The sequence below is a fragment of the Sus scrofa genome, chromosome 16, assembly GCF_054392235.1.
Source record: "Sus scrofa isolate SSC_HxYL_T2T_F1_AM1 chromosome 16, Sscrofa_HxYL_maternal_Yorkshire_Landrace_v2.0, whole genome shotgun sequence".
NCBI classification, from domain to species: Eukaryota; Metazoa; Chordata; class Mammalia; order Artiodactyla; family Suidae; genus Sus; species Sus scrofa.
In genome coordinates, this window is record NC_139398.1 from 50,776,083 (window position 1) to 50,792,830 (window position 16,748).

Genomic DNA, 16,748 nt, shown 5'->3' on the forward strand with positions numbered 1-16,748 from the left:
CTATTAGTGGCATATTGGGTAATAATGGAGAAGAGGCAGAGTTCAGACATTCCAGATGGTGGCCAAGAAGAAGAAAGCAGAGGCCGAAGACTGAGCTAAAAGTGGCTGCTAGGACATGCGTAAGTGAAGAGAAGTGAACTGTGGAATTAACTGGCTTGAAACAGGTAGCAACTCTCCCCTCCCCTGAATATAGCAGAGGAATGTGAGCCAAGGGAAGGAAGGAGTATGTCATTCTAAGACATGGGGCTTAAGCCACAATCTTTTTTTTGTCTTTTTTTTTTGCCATTTTTAGGGCCACTCCTGTGGCATATGGAGGTTCTTAGGCTAGGGGTCCAATCGGATCTATAGCCGCCAGCTTACGCCAGACCCACAGCAACACAGGATCCGAGCCGCGTCTGCAAACTACACCACAGCTCACGGCAACGCCGGATCCTTAACCCACTGAGCAAGGCCAGGGATTGAACCTGCATCATGGTTCCTAGTCAGATTCGTTAACCACTGTGCCACGACGGGAACTCTTTTTTTTTTTTGGTCTTTTTTTTGTAAGCCACATTCTTTAGCTTCTAAAGAAAGTAGTGGTGTCAGCTGGAAGACTGAGATAACAGGCAGCAGACATTTGATTAGATCTGTAACACAGAGCATAGTGTCAAGTGCCATCTAAATAGCATGGAACATTGGAAACAGACTCATAGACAGAGAACAGACTTGTGGTTGCCAAGGCAGAGGGGGGAGGGAGCGGGATGAACTGGGGAGTTTGGGGTTAGTAGATGCAAACTATTACATTTAGAATATATAAGCAATGAGGTCCTACTGTACAGCACAGGGAACTATATCCAATCTCTTGGGATAGTCCATGAGGGAAGATAACGTGAGAAAAGGAATGTATGTATATGTATATGGGTGTGTGTGTGTACGCGTGTGTGTGTGTGTGACTGTGCACAGCAGAAGTTGGCACAACATTGTAAATCAACTCTACTTTGATTAAAAAATAAATTAAAAATAAATAGTATGGAACACGTGTTGTAGCAGCACAGAGGAGGGGAACAGAGAATAGAGAATATACCGCAAAGAATGTAGCATTTCACATAGGCCTTGAAAGGTACATAGCATTTGGATGAGCAGAAACTGGTATAAGTGCATTCAGTTCAGCCCCAAAATGCAGGAAGGCTGGACTGTCAATACTCGTTCTGGAAACAGGAAGATGTTGACTAACTCAAGTCAGCCACATACTCAAAACAATGGAATATATGGGGAGGGAAAAAAGGTTAAGATCAGGGAGAGGAAGGTTCTCAGTGTTAAGGAGTTAAAGAGATTTATTTTGCAGTAAACAACGAGTCACTGAAAGTTTTGACAGAGGGAATAAAATAATCTGGTGGTTGTTGCCCTGGGATATAGAAGTAAGAAGTATGAGGAATTTGGTTTTCAGCACGTTGAATGTGAAGAGCTGGCAGGTCATAAATATCAAATCCACTGAGCATGTAAGACTAAAACTTAGGAACCCTTCAAGACAAAAGATATTGATCAGGGAATGATTCCAAAGGCCTGAAGTAACAACTGAATGTGTGACAGTGGATGGATGGAACTATGAAGGAAGAGAGTAAGAGAGAGGAGGAAATGCCAGAGTACAGAATTCAGGCATGACTTAGTGGGGGTGAAAACTGTCCCACTGTGGCTCATAGGCTTAAGACCCTGACCTAGTGTCCATGAGGATGTGTTCAATCCCTATGCTACAGCATAGGTTCCAGATGTGGCTCGGATCCAGTGTTGGTGTGGCTGCAGTGCAGGCTGGCAGCTGTGGCTCTTATTTGATCCCTAGCCTGGGAACTTCCATATGTTGCAGGTGCTGTAAGAAGAAGAAGAAAAAAAAAAACCCTGGAAATTTAAGACAGTAGAGGTCAGAAAACAAGATGAACTTTTCAGGAAGGGTGAGGTGATGTAGTATGTTGTGGAGGATAAAGACTGGAAATAAATTTCAAGGAGCACTGCTTCCCCATTACGTGGAAAAGGGATAGATAATAAAGCCATTGTGAATGACTGAGGAATACACAGCATATGTAAAAGGAAGTTGAAGCCTTTAAATTTAAAATGTATATGATTCGAGTATTTGCCAAGTGGACTTCTCATTTTTTTCCATTTGAATTAAAAACATTGTCTTGAATCCAGAGTATATTTGAGTGAATGCAAAAATGGACACCCATACAAAACCAAAAAATAGCAAAAAATCTTCAAAGTCCCTATTGCTAAAAGCATCTACATCCTTGCTACTCAGAGTGGGCTAGGGACCAAAAGTTTCAGCGGCTTGTGAAAAATGGAGAATTCCAGGTCCCATTCTAGATTTCCTGAGTGAGAACCTCCATTTTAACATGCTCCTCAGGTTATTCACTTATTAAAGTTTAAGCAGTGCTGTGCATGATACTCCTTTGCCTGCATCTCAGCTTGAGGATATTCATGGCCAGTATCTTCCTCAATATATTTATGAATTCCTTGCTTCAACTTAGAAGATAATAACCAGGCTAGGAGACTGGATGTTTGTTCTCAAATCTACCACTCAATACCTGTGAGAAAATCTCTCTCTGCCATCTTTAGTTTCATGGCAAAAGCAGTGGTCACAGCTAGTCTTTTAATTTTGCTATTTTAAATAATTTGAGCTGAAGGAAGGTAGCCCCTGTTCTTTAGAATCTGTAATGTAACACTGACATCAGGATGGAGAGAGGGACATTAAGGGCTTATATTAAACAGAGCAAAAACGTACAAAGCAAATATCTCACAGTGACAAAGTAAAGGTAAAAACGGTCTGGGAAGAATGGTCTGGGAGTTCCAAGTTTGAGAAGAAATTGCTATTATTGCCTCCTCTGAGTGGTTCAGGGTCTTCTCAAGATGGGAGTTTCTTATTCAAATAATGAAAAAGAGGAAGCTCTGCAAACCTCTAACACTGTCAGTAAACAGTACATGTGAGCTGCTTACTGAGTGAGAGATGCATTTTATATGCATGTCACCTTTAAATCTCACAACCCTAAGAGGCAGGAAGCACTACTATTATACTCATTTACAGATGTAAAACTGAGGCGTAGATGAGTTACTAACTTGACCAAGGTCATACAGCTTCTAAGAGGCAGAGCTGAGAGTCCGGGCCAGATCTGACTAAAAATGTAGAATTCTTAAGTTTGATTCTAGTGAATGGGGGATTAGGGAGGGCAACATCAGTAGCATTAGCTAACATCTATTAAGTACTTAGTGTATGCCAAGCATCATTTTAAGAGCTCAGCATATATGAATACAATCAATCTTCCACAAATATGCTATCAGGCACTATTAGTATCCTCATTTTATAGGTGAGGGTATTAGTCATCTCAGGTTATCATGGGAAAATATAATAGACTGGGTGATTTAAACAACAAAAAATATACTTTCTTCCAGTTCTGGAGGCTAGAAGTCTGAGGTCAGGGTGCCAGCTTGGTTGTTCAGGTGAGAATATTCCTCCCAGTTTACAGATGGCCACCTTCTAGCTGCCTTCTCACGAGGTCCTCCCTGAGTGCGTGCACAGAGGAAAAGAGGCCTCTCTTTTCTCCTCTTCCTATAAAGAATGCCACCAATTCTACCAGATTAGGATTTATGATCACCTTAATTACTTCCTAAAAGCTCTATCTCCAAATACCATCACCTTGGAGGTTAGGACTTCAACATATGAATTATTCAGGGGCCAAAACTCAGTCCATAGCATGGAAGAATTTCCAGATAAGCTTGATCAAACAACATTCATGACTTTTAATAACAATGTCACGATTAAATAACATTCACCTTGGTGGCATTTCAATTTAAACCATGGAAGACTAAACTATGCTCCCTCTGAGAATCAATAAGTTTATATTAAGGCATTTTCAGCATAACATAGCTCTCTCCACTAAGGGTTAAAATATACCCCACCATGGCTCAACTGAAACTAACCCAACTAGTATCCATGAGGACACAGGTTCGATCCCTGGCCCGGCTCAGTGGGTTAAGGATCTGGAGTTGCTGTGAATTGCAGTGTAGGTCACAGACATGGCTCAGAATCTGCATTGCTGTGGCTGTGGTGTAGGCCAGCAGCTGTAGCTCTGATTAGACCTCTAGCCCGGGAACTTCCATAAGCTGCAAGTGTGGCCCTTAAAATGAAATTGTTTAGCAAATACTTTTATTCAAATATACCCCCCCCCCAATACCTGTTTACTATTAGTGGAACTGGGACCATGTGCCCTTTTCTTTTCCAATGCCTGAACAACTAACAAATGTAAGGTGGGAGAAAATAGGTCAAATTGTATTGGCTGAGGATTACTAGCTTCCAGGGGCAGATTGATTGAATGATATCCTTCCGTTGCATCCAGGTTTTCCTAAAACCTATTATTTGACACTGTTATTAGACATTGTTAAAGGTCTCTCCACTCAGTTAAGCTCCTAGAAGTGCCAATTAAAGGAGAGATTAAAGACAATCCTCTCATAACCTAGCAGGGGCACTGGTGGATACCTGCTTGCGAGTTGATAGTGAGCTGAAAAGAGGGATTAAGTCAGGTCAAGCTCTTTCCACATTGCTGTGCCAACCAAAGAGAGCCTGGGAGAAAAGCAGTCCACACTCTGGAATTTTAGAAATGAAGAAAAGTAAAATCAAGTCATTGTGACTGACCTGTCTAAAGCCATATACTGAATTCCTTACTCTGAGGCTATTTCTACATTATGAACAAAAATATTGAGAGAGTACCATGGATCTGCTAATGATCAAATCTATCACTTCAACCTCATCTCCTATGGTCCCCCAACACACACTTTCCACTTCAGCAGGGCTGGTCACTCTTCACCATGACCTAGACACATATACTCATATGTATGTTTTGATTATGTTCATGCTGTTTCCTCCACTGGCAATGCTTCCTTACCCAGACTATCAGCATTTCATTCTTCAGCCCAGTTTGATTATCATGTCTTCTTAAGTTTTTCTATCATTCTTTAAATTCAGTTTGAACCTTAATCACACACAGCTCTTTTCTAATAATATGCCAGTGGGAAGACTTCTAATAGTCACACATATGATTTTTTCTTCTCAGTACATGAGAGGATTGCCTTTCCCTGCCCCCTTTATAGACGGACAGAGCCATGAAAGTAGTTCTGGCTAATGAATTCATGTGGAGATGAAGTATGTCACTGACTTGCTGGAGCACTGAATGAACTATCACCATTCCTTTCTCTGCTCCTCTTGCTATTGAAATAGATGATATTTCAAGTGGTAGCCTCTATCCACTTGAGTCCCAGAATAAAGATGAGATGGAACAGAGTATCCTCCTAAAGCACAATAGGAATGTAGCATGAGTGAGACATCAACCTTTGTTGTTTTAGGTCCCAGGAATGTGTGAATGTGTGTGGCTTTGTGGGTGTGGAGGGCAGGGTAGAGGGTGAGTGTGTTTGGACAGCAGAACCTAGCTTACGCTAACTAATACTCCAAGCATTTCTGCTTTGAGAGTATACATATATTATGGTGCTAAGAGTCTTTATTTACTCCATATTCAACAAATATTTATTAGACCATAAACTGTGGGCCAGCCAATGGCCTGAGCACAGCAGATTCAATGGTGAGAAAAACATGAAGTCACCAACTTCTTGGTGGTCATAAACTAGTGGATATAAATGTAGATCAAATAATGATATAAATATAAAGTTTACACTAAAATCAGTGCTATGAAGAAAAAACTCATCTGACCCCATTGGGAAGACTGCAGTGAGGTGTCAGGGAGGCCTTTCCAAGAAAGTGATTTTTCACTTTCAGTGTGAACTGAATTGCACAGATTAATTAGGGGCAAACCAGGTAAAGACTAACAGGAGTGAGGAGGTAGAAGAGCACTTCAGGCAGAGAGCACAGCAAGGTATATATGTCCTGACAGGTACAGTGGTGCAGTCGAGAGCAGGACCAATGTGAAGGATACAAATAAACCAGCAAGATGGGGACTGACCATACCTTGTCGGTTAAGCCTAGAATTGTCGACTTTATCCTCAAAGTAAATGAAACAGAAGCCATGGAAAAATATAGAGATGGTGAGGCAGGATTATCATTGTAACCTCATTCTGACCTGGGAAGCTCCCTCTCAAGGTTAAATTCTGAGGTCAAAAAACTGTGACATTATTCCTTTGATAGGTTGAAAGAACAAAGAATTCCTCATGTAGGTGGGGAGCTGCACCAAGTGAAGGGGTAGGAACAGCTCCCCAGAAGGAGGTCCAGACCAGAGAGGGAGCAGAGAGTGAACAGGCATTTTGGAAAGGAAATTCCCTCCATTGTCACCTGTTGGGCACAAAATTTGAAAGAGATACTCAGGGAGAGTGTATGCTGCGGGGTGGGTGCCTCAGCGGAGGCAGAGAAGGGGCCAAAATTTAACTCAGCGCTGCCATAAGTGACAGACACCGGCAAGAAAAGAGACTTAAAGATTGTTGGCACTAAATCCATCCCTGAAGCTATAGGTTTCTTCCCAGTCTCTATAGAGGAGGAGCACACAACATGATTGGTTTTGAATTGCAAAGGATTCTTCTGCCTGCACTGTAGAGATCAGACTGCACAGCAGTTAGGAGGATGTCTCTTACCTGGGTACCAGTTAGGAGGATTTTGTAGACGTCCAAATAGAAGATCATGACCGATTAGACTAAAGTACTGGTGGTAGAAGTAGAGAGAGGGCCCAGGGCATAAATTATTCTACAAATAAAGAATGAACATGGTGGCTCCTTTGAAGGAATAGTTTCTGAGGTCATTGTTCAATATTTGTTCTGACCCTAGCAGAGCTCCTCCCAGTTGTCTTATTCAATCCTGGTTCTCTCCTGAAAACTAGTCTGTAGTTTAGCCTGTACTTTCCCAATTTCACCATGGCCTCCAATTGTTCTTTAGAGCACTCTTAAACTGTAATGTCTCCATGCTTTGTTGCAAAGTAAGACAGTTCCTTTGGGAAGAGATTAAGATCTATTTATTTTATGGACTGCTCTTCCTCCCAGGCAAAACCTCTAAACCAGGGTTCTGTAGACAGAGGTAGGGACCAGGACAGGCCTTTCTCAATGTCACTGGTGGATGCTCTCACTCTAGAAGCTGAGCTTAGTGGGACCCTGGGGGTGGGAGCCTGGCGGTGGCAGCCCTCTGTCCTCTAGGCTTGTCTCTCCTGGTGCAGAACCACCACCTCAGGAGCCCAGGCAAGGGGCCTGGGGATGGACCTCGGCATATTTACATGCAGTGAACAAGACAATGTCTTCATTCTGCAACTGGGGGCAGGATGGGAGAGTGAGCCCCTCCCTCTCTTCATTGCACTCACTTAGGGCTTAGCCTCTGCAACAGGCACAGGTGCAGGATGAGAAACAGTGAAGTCCTGCTCCATCTGGGAGGAATGCCCTTTGGCTGGGAGCTGTCGAAGAAAGGGAGCCCTGCTTGGTTGCACCAGCCTGGAGTTGACTCTCCACCTCACTGAACTGGGGAAGGGCTGAGAGAGAGCAGTCTTGGTTCAAATAGCACAGAACCCATCTTTCTTATTGAGTTTTTGTAGATGTTCTTGAATGTTTCTTCATTTGCTATTTGTCCTTAGTACCATTTCCAGAGGCTTTAAAAATGTTTAAAATTTCACCAGTTTCATCGGGGAGCGAAACTGTCAATGGAGCCCCTCATGCTGAAGACAGTCCTCTTTCTAAGCTCCATTTGCACAGCCCCTCCCACACTGCTTCTGGGCATTGGCCAAGAGATCCCTCGCAAATGTGATACAAGCAAAAGCTTGCTAAGTGCCTGCTCTGTGAGGCTTGCTTTCTCTCTCTCTTTTTTCTTTTTTTTTTTTTTTATAATTATCTTCTTTTTTTTTGTCTTTTTTTTTGGTTTTCTAGGGCTGCTCCCACGGCATATGGAGGTTCCCAGGCTAGGGGTCTAATCGGAGCTGTAGCCACCAGCCTATACCACAGTCACATCAACGCAGGATCCGAGCCATGTCTGCGACCTCCGCCACAGCTCAAGGCAAAGCCGGATCCTTAACCCACTGAGCAAGGCCAGGGATCGAACCTGCAACCTCATTGTTCCTAGTCGGATTCATTAACCACTGAGACACAACGGGAACTCCCTCTAATTATCTTTTTAAAAAAAATTTTTATGGCCACACTTATGACATTTGGAAGTTCACAGGCCAGGGACTGAATATGAGCTACAGCTGCGATCTATGCACCAGATCCTTTTAATCCACTGCTGGGCTGGGGATTATACTCATACCTCCACAGTGACCTGAACTACTGCAGACAGATCCTTAACCCACTGTGCCACAGTGGGAACTCTGGATGCTGCTTGCTCTTGATGCTGGGAAGCTTTTGACCACCATTTTGAAGAGCCTAACCTAGTGTCCTAGGAAATGGTAAATCCACATAGAGAGATGCCCCTGCTAAATCAGGAGTCCAAGACTTCACAGATTAAGCCAGGAAGACAGAACATTTCAAGGCGGGATGCTAAAATCAGTGAATTCTGCTGAGACATCAAGTAAGAGAAAGATTAGAATAATTGGAGCTACTAAGGTAATTGTTCATCTAAATAAAGAGGACTATTTTGTTAGTGAAATAGGGATAAGAAACAGAGTATAACAGATTCAGGAGTCATAGCAAAGGAAGGAAACGGAGCTAGTGAGACGGGCAAAACTGTGGGAACATGTGGCATTGTAGAGAAGAGGAATGGGGGCAACACTGACCAGTGGTTTGCAGCTGGGAGACGAGACTGAGACTGTGTCCCCCGCCAGGGGGGATATTCAGCAATGTCTGGAGACATCTTTGATTGTGACAACTGGGAGGAGTGCTCTCACGTGTAGAAGCCTAAGATGCTGTGAAACATCCAACTATGAACAGAACAGTTTTGCAGTAATGGATTATTTGGTCCCAAATGTCAAGAGAATCCCTAACAAAGAGGAAATTGAGCAAAGACAATTTTTTTTAATTTTTGTTTTCGTTTGTTTCTTTTAAACATAGAAGATGTTGAAGATATGTTTTGATTCTCCTGGAAAGTTATCTAGTTGAGAGGAAGAGGTTGAAGGCACAAAAAACAAATGTGCTATTTTCTCTGAGTAAGAAATATTATTATCCTTTCTTGCAGAGGAGGATACTGAGAAACCAAGAGGATGAATGCTTTGTCCCAGGTGAGAAAGTCAGTGGATGGTGGAGCCTCAATTCCCACCTTGCCTATTTGACTCTAGACCAAGTAGCTAAAGGAGCTCTTAATCTCTATAATACCAACAACACTTGCATCAACAACAGAAACTTCAACCAAACTAATATTACACATTTTTCCTACCTGCCTTCTAAAAGCTCTACTCTTACTCCAACCCATTTTCTTTATTGAAATGTGTTATTAACTTATTATTAAGCTGAATATATCATTTAGGGAAGGACTTTACCTACAGTCCAGGCTCCAACCCTCTTAGTCCCATTTATAAACCATTGGCCTCTGCCACCTGACAAGAGCCATTTCCTCTTTGGAACCCATCTAAGAAGTCTACCCCTTCCTATCTTTTCCTGTCTTCAAAATGCTCTGCAGTCCTAGCCATGACTCAGCGAGCCCTGTTCTCCTATCTGAGGGGCACGGCTGGCTCACATGTTCAGCCCAGAAAAATGAACCAATCCAAATGTAAGCTGACCAATGCTGGATCTGATTCTGAACTCAGATACTTTCTCAAGTGTTCTGATGGGCCTCTACCTGGGATGATGTTGCAAAACACTAAGAATTAGCATTTTATAATATCCAAACACCTTAATCATACAATAACAACAAATGTGCAGTGAGAATTGCTAGAGGCACTTATGCTGTACCCCAGGGACAATGATGATGGCTGAGGGAAGTAAGAGAATGAAAGGCAAATGAAGAAATGCAGGAGAGAAGTCTACTGGGAGCACTGATATGTTGACATATATCTGTACAAAAAAATCCTGAAACTTATATCCACAGGGAAGACCCTAAAAGATACCTTAAGGTATCCAGGGAACATGTGTCTTCCTCCCAAGGAATCTTCTCACCTCAGGGGAGACCAAAGAATTATAAAATCAATGCGAGGTAATAAAGTCTGGAAGAGGAGAAAGAGCCATGTGTCCCCTTTCTTATTTCAACACATCCTTACCTCAGCTTTTTTTTTTTCCTTTTTGGCTACATACACAGTATATAGAAGTTCCCAGGTGGCCAAGAATCAAATATGAGCCACATCTGTGACCTACACCACAGCTGCAGCAATGCCGGATCCTTAACCCACTGTGCTGCAGAAGGAACTCCTACACGAGCTATTTTTAAATCTCTTTGGATAGATCTCACAAACTCCCTCTCCTACTTATTTCAGTTTTGAATACTTATTGGTCTCAAGAAAGTCTTGCCGTGGGATTTTATCCAGGCATACTTCCTGTTTGATCACCTTGCAACTCCCTCCTTACTCACTGGAGGTGAAGATACTCTTCAGCATCAGTTGGAAGATGACCCTTCATGGACTTGAGGTATTTCTTCTTCCTCCCTCCCATTTATCTCTATCCTTCCTACCTGCCTTTTTTCCTCCTCTCCCTCCACCCCCTCTTATTCCTCTCCTCCCTCTCTTCCTCCTTCCTGCCACTTTAACCTTCTTTTCTAAGTAGTCTTCACAGGATTTGAACCAGATATGTTTAACCCCAAATCCCACAAAATATAGATAACATGAAGTACAACCAACCAAGCTGGACTATACGGTTATTTTTTAAAGATTTGCATTCTGATCTATTAAAATGTTAAAGTGCAAAGTTTACTGGAATGTTTTCAAATATATCAATCTATTGAGAAGAAATATAATTTCACTAGTATTACTTTCCCACATTTGTATGTGGCTTCTTTTGAAAGTGTATAGAAGTAGTTTAGTTAATTTTCCCCAGTTTCTATGTATTCAATACCACTTACTGGAGCAGAATAAATGGTTGAAATGGCAGTTTGCCATAAGCTCTTCTACCACTTTGAGAGGAGTGTATCAGAAGAGAATATCATTTACTGTTGACTAAAACATTAAAAGATGAAATAATAACATTTGGATCAAGTGCTTTTCATGAAAAATCACTAAAAGTCTATCAGAAAAAAATACTGAAAATGATTTGGCTCACAGCTGAGCCTTTTATTAGAGTTGAAGAACTGTTTAGAGTCTGTGCTGTTTTCCATATAGACCAAGCTTCAGAGGCAGGATCAGATGAAGATCTGGGATCCTTTAATCTTAGGATATTTCATTTCTGGACAGCAACTGGGACAAAGATATGAACAATGTATATTCAGCTGAATTTGAACATGGAAAGAGCACTTTCCTGCTTTTTTTCCCATTCTTAGTATCTTTTTACACAATAATTGCTTCCATTCTCCTTTCTAGCATTTGCATTCCATAGGCTATGATAGAGACCTGGATAAAACATGAAAGAGAGGCATCGTCCATGTGGGAACCATTCTCAGAGCCTGATGCCAATAAAGTGATGAGGGGGAGAGGTGACAAAGTGATGGCCTCCCAAACAGCTCAGCAGTTTTGAAGTGTGGTCTCACAAACACACTGAACTGTGTCTGAGCTGCCTTCTACTCTATACATGGTCCCAAAGTGGGCACAAGGGCAGCAGCTTTCCGGGTAATAATGCTCATTCCGGTCAATTTATCTCTGTTGTTCCTGCCTCCCAAGTGCTGAAGCTCAGATAAACTGCCCCTTCCTCTAGCCTCAAGTCACAGATAATAAAACTGACACAGTGGTGGGTGAACTATTGACCAAGGACCATGGTAGAATATAGTGGCGTACTTGGAATTTGATCTCATACCCCACAACGTCTCGTGTTTAGCAATAATTACAGTAAAGCTGGGAATTAGCTCCTTGCCTCCAGGTAGATAAAGGAATTTAGTACCACTGTGCCTTAGAGAACAAAGAAAAAGCAAAGATCCAAACACTTATAGGTCAAGATCAATCTTTCACAAATCATAATGTTGGACCAAAAGATTATCTAAAGTATCTTGCATTTCTAATGTGTCAGGCACTTCCCTAATTTCATTTAAAGAAAATGATTCAAATATGGAAGCTATTTTCATCCAGCTGTAGAGTCATTAGCATTTGCCAAGATCAACAATGCTGAGCTGATTTTGCTCAGTATGTCATCAGACCCAGGCCCTACTTACCCTGAGTCATATAATGTGAAAAATGACTCGTGGAAAGCACTCGCTAACTGGTGAAACACTACAGGCATATCAGGGGCTCTTATTTAAATTAACGAGTATTATGGTTTCTATACTATGGGCCCATAATACATTGCTACATTGTGTAAACTGAAGCTCTTTGCAGTGGTGCATTACATTCTGGCATTTATTTGGGCTTATCAGAAGTCTTCTTCAACCTATTATCTTCTACACATTTATAATACAGTAACTTTCCTTGTGTGCTCTTTCTCACATATCCCTGTTGATATATAACTGAGTTTTGCCCTAGTTTTCAAACACAAAAGTTTGAATTCTCAAACAAAATGCTAGACTTCTGATAAGGCTTAGTAGATTCTATTTGTAGCTAATGAGATCGAGCTGGAAACCAGGAATTCCTAGAGGAGTGTCATAAGCCAGCAGCCTTTGAAACTGGTTGTTATGTTATTACATTTGGCTATTTTCAAATCATCTGAAGGTTTCCTTTTCACAAGAGAATATAACTTTGCCATACTTTCCTATAAAGAGCACTTTGCCGTCCTTTGAGTATCTTCGTAGTATTCCTTGGAAGGTAAGATTCAGCATGTTCTTCCCTTCCTTCTTAACCTGGGCTCACCTGGAAAAGGTAACCTGTACCCAATCCACACTTAAACAGAAGATGAATCCCTGGTGATGCAGCTCAGGACTGGAAGGCTGGGGAAGTTCTTGAGGGCCAGATAATAGGCTAAAGGACTTAGGTCTACAGAAGGACAAATGGTCCATCTGGTATTGTGAGTTAGTTACCAGCCCCTTCATCCCAAAAATATTAACTTCAGCCTGAGCATCAAGGGAAAACTGAAACTTGTAGGATATGCATACTTGCTGCTGAGTGCTTATAAGTTCTTGAAATGTGAAGACATTGATTATAAGGGGCTTAAATCTTCCAAAATCATATTTAAGAGGAAGTTTTTTTTAGGAAACTGATTTTCAAGGATATGGTTGACTCTTAAGGGTAACTCCAAAGACAATCATAGTGGTCATCTGTAACGTTTAGTACAGTAGTACATTCCAATAGAGATGTCTAAAATATACCTCCAATAGCTTGCTAGTGTGTCATTAATAGTGCCACAAATGCATTGTATGTGGAGTGCCTTCATAGAAAAGTTGTTACCCAAAGCTAAAAATAATCAGCACTCTTGAGATATTCTACCAGGTTTTCCCTATGGGTACCTGTGACATTCTTAAGATGATACTGTGGCCTGGGTTATGCCTGAATTTACATAACAATAAGCCAAATTTTAATGGAATTCTTTTGTGATTGAGTAACACTGTATACAAATTCTATATATGGAGAAAGAAAAGCAGAGATGAATTACATTATTCATGTATTTCACACTGCAGAACTCTAGTAGGAAATTGCATCTTCTTCTCTGGGGAGTTACAGACAAAGTAGTCAGTGGTTGTGCACTGTGCAATTCTAATTTTGTACAAAGATTGTAATGGCTGGCCATTCTTACCAGTTAAACTACTGAAGACAGAATGAAAAATTTGGGATGAATAAAATAGTTTTCGGGTGAAGACTGTGTCAAAAGCTCATAATTAACAAAGAACACTGAGCCCCTAATAGCAAGAGCTTTCCACTAGATACTGTGGTTAATGACGTCATTCACCCATGCTTTTAGCCTTTAGGACACTGGCAATTTACTTGGGGAGACAAGACACACAAATACAAAAAGTTTGGAGAAAATAAAAGGAATGTATATCATTAGCTGCCAGTTCATGAGACAGCTTAGTGTAAATGAAAGAGCACTGAGTTGGGACTCTAGTTTATATTATCCTGATTAGCCTTGAATCAGCTACCTTAGTGACCTTGATCATGTCACGATCTCCCTGGATCTCAATCTTCTCACCTAGTTAGGGGCAACATTTACTGAGTGCCAGGGTTGCCAGTCATTTTATACATTTTCTTACTTCATCCTCAAAACCACCCTAGGAGGTAGGTAATATTCAATTATTGGTCCTTATTTTACTGATACGGAAACCAAAGCAAAACAAGGTTAAGTAATGCACCTAAGGTTATATTTCTAGACGGTGGCAGAGGATTCAAACTCATTTTCTCAGACAGGAGGTTATGGCAGCATTAGAATTGTGTGCATCTACCCTAAATGTTATTTGCATTAATAAATTTTGAAATGTTTCTTTCTTCATGACCCATTTTAAAGGTCATACTTTTCTGTTTTTTTTGCTCTGTATACCTTTAGATGAGGGCCCACATCTCTGACCTGAGGCCACAGGCAGACTATGTGCCAAGGTATATAGTTCAATATCTTTAGTACAGTAGTTAGTAAGCTCCATTTTCTTGGGAGCTTTTTATTTTATTACTGATACGTTTTTATTTATTTTTTCTTTTGTTTCATTTTTGAATAATTTAAATTAAATAGGTAAGAAAAATATTGTACCAGTTATTTTCTAAGAAACAGTAATTAACCCAGCATCCTCATGCCTGGCCAAAAACACTTACAGCAGCAACATAAATTGAGTGGTAAGGCAAAAGAGCAATTTCAAAAGAATCATTCTCAAATCATCAGCAGTAACATTTATGGAGTTCATACTATGCACCAGGTATGATTCTAAATTCTTTATAAGTATTAACTTAATTCTTACAAGCCTATATGAGAAAGATAATATTGTTCTCTTTATATTTATTTAGCCTCAGCTTTAATAATAGCTATTGTTAGTAGATAGAAGAAAAGAATAACTGAGGAATAATCCTTTGAGATTATAAGAAATAAAGAAATTATTTTCCATGTATTCAGATAAATTTACACTAACCTTTACATCCAGTATCAATAAAATGTGTTAAGTACAAAAAAGTGAAATGTCTTCTACCAAACACATTACAATTTAGAGTAGTATTTAAACATGTTAGGAACTAAAATATAGTGATCAACAACTTTTTATTTTTCCAAGTATGGAGAGTTAAAAACCAAAACATAAGTACCATCTACCATCATCGTAATTTCATAAGAGAAAGACCATTTAAAAACCAAAAATGGGAGTTCCCATTATGGCTCAGCATTAATGAACTTGACTGCTATCCATGAGGATGTCAGTGGGTTAAGGATCTGGCATTGCCATGAGCTGTGGTGTAGGTTGGAGAAACGTTTCAGATCCCACATTGCTGTGGCTGTGGTGTAGGCCAGTAGCTGCAGCTCTGATTCAACCCCTAGCTTGGGAACTTCCATATGCTGTGGGTATGGCCCTAAAAAGACAAAAAGTAAATAAATAAATAAAAATAAAAAATGTTGGAAGGATATAAACTCTTAATGAAAGACATTTTCTTTAATTGAATAAATTTAGCTTTGTAAAAGATTCATGATGTTGTCTAATTTCTGATTTTAGAAAGCTTCATAAATTTTAGACTGCCAATGAAAATAGTACCATCAACTGGCACCAATCTTTGTACTGGCATTCCAGTCCATGACAGCCATACTTATGGCTAAATTTTTCTGAAAGCAGTTGTAACCTAGATTTATCAGGACTCTACTTTTCCCTAAAACTCCACTAAGGCCATAATCAGCAGCTTATTGCATCTTTCAAAAAATAAATCCAATTCTACAACTCACTGGGACATCATTTTCTCTAAGAATTATAAGAATATAGAAAAACAATTTTTCCTCACATACCATGCAGGAAAGCTTCATAAATACCCACTTTAAGCATCTCTGTTTTTCCCTCAAAGTCTATCTCTGAATGTCAGATTCTCACCTTTCCTCTCTGCCCCTTGAAATCCACAGTACATAACATACTTACATCCCAGCCCCCATCACTTCTGGCCATAAACATTTATTTCCCACTCAACACAACCCTAAGCTGACATTAGCTAACCTACCCCCACCCACTCATAGCAGATTGTATTACACAAAGATAAATTTATAGATCTTATGTCGTGACAGACATTCCCCTCTCAGAAAGGTAGGGGGTCTATGTTCTTTCTCTTTGAATTGTAGAGAAGGCTTGGTGCCAATTCAACCAACTAAGTATGATCCAAGTGGTGCTCTATAGTTGCCAAGGCTAGCTCATAAAAAGGACTCTGCTTCTAACAGGTTATTTCTCCCTCTCTGGGGATGCTTGCTCTAGGATCCCAGACCCTAGCTATAAAGAAGCTCATACTAGCCCTGAGAGAGAGAATACACAGAGAAGAACTGAAGCCTCTTGTTTACAACCTGCATCAACCACTCACCATGTGAGTGAATGGCCTTTCAGATGATTCCAACTGCCAACCTTTAGAGTCCTTAGCTGAGGCCTAGAACTTGTGGAGCAGAGACCAGCCATCTCCACTCTACCTTGTTCCATTTCCTGACTCACAGAAACCATGAGAGATAATAAAATAGTATTGTTTTAAATCACTAAGTTTTGAGTTATTTTGATATGGAGAAGTAGATAACTAATACATCGCCTTGGAAAGGAGCTCATGACCATCTATCATGATTCATGTCTTTGCCTTTGAGAAAGGAGGGAATATTAGTGTTTTACCATCTTCTTCGTTAAACTGCTTTTAAAATAGTCGTCAGATAAGTTCTGGTCTCAAACATTTCTA

At 40.6% G+C, this 16,748-nt stretch overlaps 1 protein-coding gene and 1 long non-coding RNA gene across 26 annotated transcripts in view; one reads left to right on the forward strand and one right to left on the reverse strand.

Annotated features, from left to right (window-relative positions):
- Positions 1 to 16,748, reverse strand: part of PDE4D (phosphodiesterase 4D) — a 1,507,422-nt gene that overhangs the window by 940,762 nt on the left and 549,912 nt on the right. The gene's annotated exons all lie outside the window — the stretch shown is intronic.
- The window catches only part of LOC146395568 (uncharacterized), a 311,450-nt gene that overhangs the window by 38,300 nt on the left and 256,402 nt on the right, over positions 1 to 16,748 (forward strand). The window contains exons 3-4 of one of the 3 annotated variants that reach the window (XR_014831386.1): positions 9,107 to 9,149; positions 10,338 to 13,883. The exons of the other annotated variants lie outside the window; for them this stretch is intronic. This is a non-coding gene — a long non-coding RNA (uncharacterized LOC146395568). Of the gene's footprint in view, positions 1 to 9,106; positions 9,150 to 10,337; positions 13,884 to 16,748 lie in introns of those variants that run through there. 3 annotated transcript variants of the gene reach the window in all.